We start from the raw sequence: 7,890 nt of genomic DNA on the forward strand, positions 1-7,890 counted from the left end.
CCCCGTACAGAGCAGTCAGAGCATGAAGACAGGGCTGTCTGAAGTAGTCAGGGAGATGCAGGTGAAAGCCATGGGATGAATTTAAACTTTGTTAAATGGCTTACAGGTGCTACTCGCCACCCCCTATCGACATGCCCTCATTGGCTAAGCCCCCCCCCCCACACACACACACTCTCTGCCCCTCTGCCACCCTGGCAGAGCTCCATATGACCAATTCATAAAGACAAAAGAGACACTTTTTTCCCAAATTCCAGCCTTTCTGCAAGTTTTATCTCCTTAGCAACCATTTCATGTTCTGGTTGCCTGAGGATGAGGTTTGGATTTCCTTTTGTTAACCACACCCATATTCCTAATTTGTTCATAATGCACGTCCTACTTTTTTCATATTTTATCTTGATTGTAAGTTATTCCAGCTATAGACGGACCAATCAGATGCCTCAGTAACCCTTGTGCTATCCTAGGCACTTTATCATTGGGAGTTGGGTCATCTAGACCCACTAGACAGTGCTCTGAACCTTTTTTCTTCAATGATTTGTGATCTTCACTGGTGTCCATGGATTACATGAAATCTTTCCACCTTTATCCACCTTTGTCATGGTAGGGAGAAAATGTCAATGGAAGGGGGGGGGGGGGGTCATCTAAGATAGCACAAGGGTTAAAAGTGTTTGGTCTCACATGGAATGTTTGAAACGTTTGATTGCCCGGTTCTCCCATGCCCCTAAGTGGTAAATGTACTCCTGATTGGCTAGAAGGGTTGCCATAGAAACGTTGACTTGGACCAACTCGAGCCAAGCAGACGGTTTCTGTGTACAACATGGTAACTTGAGTATCACGAAACGTTGGCGAATGAACGTTTCTTTGGAGCCAGAAGTAAATCATTTTCTATGGGTGACATCACATTCACTCAGTCCAGTTCTCTTATTTAGTCAACGAGTAGAACTCTAACAGGAAGTCCTGGGGTAAAATAAAAGCTGGTATAGGAAGTTGTGCTAAAACCATAACAGTTTTTTATTTACTTGAGATGTTGAACATCTGCTGACAGAATGTTTTGGTTTTTGTAATTTTTCAAGCTGATTCCTTCTTTCAGTGCCTTCACATGAGCTTCATGATAATTGACTCCTGCGTTATAATTCTGTTGTTATAAGAAAGTAGACGAAGGATCTGTAGATCCATCTCATCCTGAGCTCCACAGTGAAACTAACCCAGAGGCACAGAGATGAGTGATGGAGGCGGAGAGCGAGTGTTTGTGCTGTGTAAACACCTCGGTACTCAGCGTAATGAGACTCACGCTGAGTCCGTTCCAAGTTCCACGGGTCTGAGGGTACGAGGCGGCGCTTAGAGAGCCGGCTGTGTTTGACTTTTAATCGTTGGCCTGCAAACATGCTGAGAAAGTTTTAAGAGGAACCCAAACGTGGAAGAGCCCCTGTGGTTTCCCTGCAGGCTTCAGGGTGCAAGAACCAAACCGAAATGACTGATTTAAAACCAGAAATGAACAAAGATGAGCTGTGAAGCCACAAACAAGGGCAGACAGGAGAGCAGAACATGGTCTCACTTCTGTCCTGAAGGGTCACATCAGCACTGAAACTCCCTCCTCAGGAAAGATTCCCACAATGCATTCTGACTGGCCTACAGGAAACTCGCCCCTGAGCGATGGGACGTTTGGGACATGGTGGAATTCCAACATTGCAGATCTGTGTGTATGCGTGTGTGTGCATGTGTGCGTGCAGATTCCCAGCTGTTGGCCGATGGTCTTCTGGGCTGATTCCACGACCCTTTGGAGGACTTTCTTCTGAGGTGCAGTAGGCCAGGAGGGATTCTATGCTGCACCGGTAGAAGGACAGCAAGAGTCTCGGGTAGATCTTGTTCTTCTTCTGCACCCTATTTCTTTTCAATCTGCACATTATAACTATCACATTATATTAGTAGATGTCCCAATCATCTCTTCATCAAGTTTCTGTGCATTTCATTTTTTAAACCAACTTGATTGTCAACATGTAATAAGACATTTGCAGCATTTTATTTAGCATTCATATAACTGTTCAGCTATATTCAGAAGTATTCAATTTCCTTTCAGCCACTCCACACTTTCTGATTTATCCATCCATCCATTTTCTAAACCTGTATCCCTTTCGGGGTCTACAGCTACTGTTGGGTGAAGGCAGGGTCCACCCTGGACAAGTCGCCAGTCTGTACCAGGACACACAATCACACACCTAGAGACACTTTAGAGCGGGAGTGTCAAACTCCAGTCCTGGAGGGCCGGCCTTCAGCTGGTTTTTACAGCTGATCACCTGGATCAGGTGTGTTTAGCCAATAAGAAGCTTCAATGGCAGGTTGGTTGGAAAACATGTTGGGTCCTCGAGGTCTGGATTCTGACACACCTGATTTAGAGTAATGATGGATAATTTTGGACTGTGGGAAGAAGCCAAAGTGTTCAGAGAAAACCTGAACATGCACAAGGACAGCATGTAAACTCCAAGAACCCAGCAGGGGTTCAGGCTACACTAGAGTGCAGTAGCAAACCCCCTCACTAAAACAAATAATAATAATCACAAGCTTCGTCATTATCAGAGTCTGTACTGCAAAGACAGGTAGATCTGGTAGAGTCTAGAAATGTTGTTGGCAAAATGCCTGGAATGATCCGTCTGGTTGTGATGAGGATAACCTCAGACTGTTTAGATACTTTGATGGATGAACGTCTCGCTCTGTGGACCACTGTGATGTAGAACTCAAACAAGAACTCTCCTGCAGGTTTTCCAACATCCTGTGGACGAAAAACCATTTCATGACACCGTAATCCTTAAACACCAAGCTGACCCAGATTATCAGGAGCTTGTGGTTTTGGAGGACGGGGAGGGCTGTTGGACTTCCTTCTTCACTAATGCTTCAGCCTCTCATGTGGAGAAGCTGGCTGTGGAGGAGAAAACCAGTCCAGATCCAGCACAAAGAGCGCTTTGTTTCTCTGCAGGAGTCAGACTGACGGACATGCAGCATCTGTGCCTCTGGAGCGGTCAGGGAGTTTGTGTTGAAACTGAAGCAGTTTGAGCTGCAAACATCTGAAGAGGGTCACGATGAGAAAGTGGAGGCCTACGCCAGCCGCCAAACCACAGGGATGCTGGCACCTCTGCTCCACAGCAGTAAAAGCCGTCAGGCTCCTCCTTTTTGAGGCTCATCTACTTTCAGAGCTTTGGAGACAACATCTGATCTGTCCAGATGCAGGCAGACAGGATCTTCCTCACAGAGCAGCAGCTGTGTGGAAGCTGATAAAAGCACTGCTTTTGTTTTGTTTCAGCTGTCTGGTCTCACATTGAGGTGGTGGTGGTGGGGTGGTAGCTGGAGCATGCTCAGTGTGTTCACAGCTTTGACCTATGGGACCCATAAAAATGGAGCATTGCTCGTCTTCATCAATTCTTCACCTCCAGTTTTTCTAGTGCAGAGAGGAACACACAGTCAGTCTGAGCTGTTTTCTCGTGTCGTCATGGTTACGGCTGCAGATCTAACTTCACTCACTAACTCGCTTTTTTTACCTCAGCGGAGGAGAGAATCTGCAGAGCAAAACAACGGCAGAACTGCATCATTTCCTTCCTCAGCCTCTTTCTCGAAGCTGCTGTTCTTCCTCATTGAAACCCTCCTCTGCCTCAGTCGCAGGAGGACGTTTCATCTGCGACGTGATTCATTAGCTGCAGCAGCAATAATCCATCAGGAAACTCCATCTGTGTCCAGCAGAACGTTGGCCTCATTCATCAGCGAGAACAATCTCCCTGTCCTCTCAGCAAATGACGCAGAAATGAGTTTTTCTGGTTTGGATCAGACCACCTCTCTGTCGTTCCAGCATGAGATGCTCACGAGATCCGTCTCAGCTGAAGCTCTGCATCACCATGTGTTCTGCTGCTCTAAACCCATCTTCTCAGCTGATCAAATACAAACGTTTGGGGGAAAAATCTCAAAAAATGTCCATGCCGTCAAAGATCCAAACTCCCAGGTGGACCTGTAGATTTTTTTCAAGCTGTGGAAATGAAGAAAAGTGGAATCTCCTCTGTTTGAAGGAAAGCCTGAAATGTTACCCAGGTGGGGGTCAGCAGGGCCTGGGGGTGTGTAATGTTACACCAACAGTTAGTGTGACCTGCTGAACTCACAGTGCTGCAGAAGTCTCCTCTGTGTGAACCTAAGATCAAACCCTGCTGTTCAAATGAGCTGAACTCCAGAGGAGGTGAAGAAGAAGAAGGTGACAAATAGGAATCAGAGATTTCAAAATAAAAGCTTTTTTATTTACATTTTTTCTCCCAAGCTCCTTTAAACCCTGATTCTCCTCCATCCTGAAGCCACAGAAAAAGATCATGATCTGAGGATTTGGTCTAAAATCTCAGATGTTTCTGTTGTTTTAACCTCCGATCATCACAGCAGGCTCAAATATAATGCATTAGATGAAGAGTCTACTACAGGAACCCACAAAAGAAAGGTTTACAAACTAGATATCTTACTAAAGTTCAAAGCGTATTTAGTTTTTAGCTATTTTTAATTGCTCCTTCCCTCAACAAAGTTAATTTACTAAAATTATTTGTCCACATTTATCTCAGTCTGTAAGAACTTTTCTCGTCTGACAGAAATACCTCTTTTATTTTGGAAGATTGGGCATTTTTTTATGTTGCCTAAATAAATAATTTAGAAGGTAAAATTTCACTAAAAAACGTGTGAAAATGTCTGTCTTCACTTTTAGTCTTTCAAAAGTGAAAAAAAGTTTATGAAAATTAACGACAACAGGAAGCAGCTGTGATTTTAAATCACAAACCCACTGCAAGGTGTCCTTCTAACAGAGAATCTGTACTTGATGTTACAAAACATCAGGTTTCTTACTGTCTACCTAACATAACTTTCAGTAAAATGGTTTTTGATCATTAAAAATATTCAAAATTACACTGAGGAGATGCTGACTTCAGTCACACAGGAAACAGGCGGGAAACTGTCGTTGCAGTTCAAGCTTTAACCTCTGGGTGTCACTGCTCCTCCAAATCAGCTAACAAAAACATCAAAGTCAGACTTTGAGGAGAATTTAGGAAACATTCAGAACTGGACTGGGACACAGATCAGAGGATTAGTAGACGATCAGAGAAAATATGCAGACTTAGCATGGAAGTCGTTCAGCCAACAGAGCTGCTGATGCTTCAAATCTGCAGTTTGACCTCGCTGTATTTCCTGCAGCTCTGGACCATAAACCAGGCCAGAGCTGCTTCAAGTTTCAGTGTAGAGCCGAGTGCTCCAAACATGTGAAACTGATTACGGAGGCCGTGGGAGCTCCACCAGGTTCATTTCAGAGCAGGAGACCCTGAAGGGGTTAGGGGCCCGATAATTTCTGCAGACTTCACACTTCCTCTGACTGAAGACTGACAGAAAACTGCAGGTCAGAGCCAGAAATAAGGAGGTACAACATGTGAGTGTTAGAAGGTCTGATGTTCCTCAGCAGGAAATCTATGAAGAAAAACAACAGAAAGTATAGAAAGTTGGTGTTTGGATAGTGTAGCAGATGGGCTTCAACCAGATGGAACTGGCTGGGGGTGTGAGACGAGGTCCACGGACAGGAGCACAGAGGAGCCAACTGGAATCTGGAATCATTTTACCGGAGGGAGAGCAGGTGGGGACAAAACATTAAGTCCTTTGAGGTCTAGCCGCCCAACTTCATCTAAAAAGCTTTAAACCTCAAACACAGCTAAAATATACTTCCACTTATGTGAATCTGAGGGACAACACTGCATTTCCTGCTTTAAGAGGGTTTAACCTTTAACACTAAAATATTGCCAGCAACATTTAAACAACATGGTATTTTCGACATACCCCAAATCTAAGAGTGATTAGCTGATTCTGATGAAAATTGGCTTTCCACACCGGCTTTGTGCCATTATATGTCACATAACAGCGCAAAGCTGCTTTCCTCCACGTCAGCATCAGCTAACTTAGATAGGTTACGTAAACACTGCATTACTGTAAATTGTTGTATGTTAGTGCCAGCCGGCTTTCTCTGCTTCAGAATCCACTGGAATTACAAGAATTGCGTAAACACTAGAAGAACTACGGTGTTTATAAGTGTGGCCGGTGACGTGTTCGGTGTTGAAGACTTAAACAACAATCAACTGCTGCCAGCTGAGTTCTACAGGTAACCACTAGAGGGCTTTTAAGCATCATATAATGCTCTTTTGAGTGTTTTCACTTTACAGAAGGTTAAAAAAACATCCAGCTTGGAAACAGTTGGAGCCAAATTTTAAAAAAGTTTAACGGAAATGAAAAGTTCACATGAAACCAGGGTTTGTCCATCGCATATGAGGCACCTCCCCCTGCTAGTAAAAACTTTAACACAAATGCAGATTAAAAAAGAGTCTGTTATTGGGTCTTGTGAGGTATCCTCTGAGTTCTGCCATGACAGAACCAAACAGGAGAAGGAGGATGAGGAGGAAACATGACCGTCTTTTGAGGACTGTGGGGTTGGGAGTGGTGCCTGAAAAGGATGGAAGAAAGCTGGAGGCGTGTCTTAGCTCTTCCATGAAGAGCACTTTCAGCCTCCAGCTGATTCTGAATGACCTTTCTGATCTACAACAGAATCTAAGAACTTTGCTGATTATTGTGGATTTATTTGTGTGTTTCTTTGGAGAAACGATTAAGAATTTCTTCAAAGAAAGAGTAAAAAGAGCCTGAGAGGCTTTGAAGGTCTCTGGATGAAGACCTCCTCGCCTCCGTGCCTAGACTCTAGCAGGACTTTAAGGTTGGGCGCTGCAGGCCTTTGAAGCTGCGGTGATCAGAGGAGCGGCAGCAGCCAGATGGAGGAAACTGATCTGGTTAGCATTGCTTGGCTGCATCTGAGCGGCCCGGGAGAGCTCACCTGGAACAGCCTGATCCTGCGAGGATCTGAAAACCCATTCCAGCGTGGACGGAGAAAAGCTTTCATCCGGTTCAAAGCTGCTGCCCGACCGTGACATTAAAGTAAGGGGGGGCTTAGTCAGCCAGCTCAGAGTCATTGTTGTTCTCTGACTTTGGAAGAATCTGGCCTCCAGAATGAAGACGCAGCTCCTGTGGACAGATATCCCCCACTCACCTGAAGAGGTGTGCACCTGAGCTGCTGAGGGTCAAAGGTCAGCTGTTGTTCCAGTTAGAGGAAAGTGGGTTCAGGCAGCAGAGGGCGATTTAATGTTCCAGACTTCATGACCACAAGTTTGTGTGAGACAATGCCCCCCCGGGGGATGTCAGAATAGTCAAGATCAGGACATGAGTCCAGCTTTGATGTCAAAAGTCAGTCCAGATTTAGCTGCTTTTCATTCTCATTTTCTGGCTCTGTTTACTGTCCGGGCTCGTCTGGACCCTCAATTCTTTTTTGATTTGGTTCACCGTTGGTTAATAGCGTGTTTACGTTCTGATGGGTTTAAGTCTCCTGCTGGTTTGCCTGTTGTCAATTTTAAGGTTCTGATTCTGGTATATTCTTGTTATGGTAAAAAGAAAAAAAACCAACAGCGACTTTCCTGCGTTTACCTTCTGCAACCCAAGAACAGGTGACCCTGGTTCAGTCAGCCCTCATTTGATCTTGTCAGGCATCCGGCAGAGCTTGAAACAAGTTTTTACTCTCATCTTAAAATACTAAGCAGTGATTTTGTAAAAAGGTGTGAAAATAATCCAAATTGCAGAAGCTCAGCCTCAGTGAAAGGGGTAGGACTTTGGTCCAATAAGACCAGAGTCCTCAAGACTGTAGCATATTAAAGAAACAGTAAAAGGTCAGAACTGACATCTCCAATCTTCATGTCAGTATGTCTCTGAGGAAAACATCCTTGGGTCTTCTCTGTCTTCTCTGCAAAGAAAATTTTCTTTGCTTTGGATTTTCCCCTGGACATCATCCATGACACTCCGCTTGTC

Source organism: Oryzias latipes, chromosome 20 (assembly GCF_053564925.1).
Source record: "Oryzias latipes strain Hd-rR chromosome 20, Olatipes_Hd-rR_3.1".
NCBI classification, from domain to species: Eukaryota; Metazoa; Chordata; class Actinopteri; order Beloniformes; family Adrianichthyidae; genus Oryzias; species Oryzias latipes.